We start from the raw sequence: 1239 nt of genomic DNA on the forward strand, positions 1-1239 counted from the left end.
TCACGCCTAGGCACCCCTCTCCGACCCCCGCAGAGGGAGCGCTTTGGGGCAAAGGTTGCCCGCAGAGAGACGGCGCCATCCTGCCTACTGGGGCCCTTTTCCGCGGTGATTCGAGGGTCCCAGCCAGCCTGGGCCCTCGCCTGAAATCCAGCAGGCAGGGCCGGTTCCGAAAAGCAGCCAGACTCGCGAAGGCCTCCAGCGCCAGGAGGGCGTCGGGGTATTGGTGCAGAGTTAAAGGGGCCCCTGCGAACCCTGGGCAGCCGCGGTGCCCTAAGACCTTGCTTGGGAGGAAGGGAGCCAACCGGCACCCCTGGCACCGGCACAGCAGGGCGGGGGCTGGGGTGGTCCGCTGTGGCCTGCGGTGCGCAGGGAGGGGTCTGGGAGGGCGCACACTGGGCAGGAGCTGCATACGGTCTGGGGCTCAGACTTGGGCCTCGGGAGCTGAAGGGGCCACGCCCATGAGCATGGTGTTGGGGAGGTGGGGGTGTGGGGCGGGGACTGGGGTCTGTGGTGGAGGGGTGTGGGTTGGGGGGTGTCCTCATTGGCTCAGGGGTGGCGCTTGAGTCCTGGCGCCCAGGCCCAGCTGCAGGGCAAGTGGCGCACGCTGCCCCTCTTCCCGGCTCTCTGCAGCGACGGCGGCAGGACTCACGCGTGTCAGTCCCACCCGAAGCGCAGCAGGCCTGACTGGGTCAAACGAGTTAATAGGGTTTTTGCATTTGCAGAAGGCTTTTCTAATCGGAGATGAAAGCCGCTTCCTCCGGGGCCTTCCATTAAGCTTTCCCAGCCATTTGGGAAGGAAAGACTCCCCCAGCTCACTCGCTACACTCTTCTCTGCCTGGGTGAAAATTAATCTCTCTTCCTGGATGGGATTTGAAAGACGGACGCGGACCGGAAGGAGCGCGCCTCCCTGGCGCCCGGCTGAGAGGAACAACGCCTTCCTGGGGCTTTTCTCTCTGTGCGCGCGGTCCTCGGCTGCAGAGACTTCAGCTGCAGCCGAGATGATCCTGGCCTGAGTGCTGGGTGTGAGACCCACTAGTTACATGAGCCCTTCAGATCTGCTTTTCTGAGTAATGCTGTAATCCCAGGCAGCCGGGCTGGGTCGGGTGCCAGGAAATTCCAACTGTTGGGGAAGGGCGCCATCTCCCAGCGTAAGCTGGGACTGCAGGTCCGGCTCACAGACTGGGCCCCGGCCGAGACGCAAGTCCGGTTGGGCTGGCTCCGCCCCCGCTCCTCTGGCCA

The sequence above is a fragment of the Papio anubis genome, chromosome 13 (assembly GCF_008728515.1).
Source record: "Papio anubis isolate 15944 chromosome 13, Panubis1.0, whole genome shotgun sequence".
Taxonomy (NCBI): Eukaryota; Metazoa; Chordata; class Mammalia; order Primates; family Cercopithecidae; genus Papio; species Papio anubis.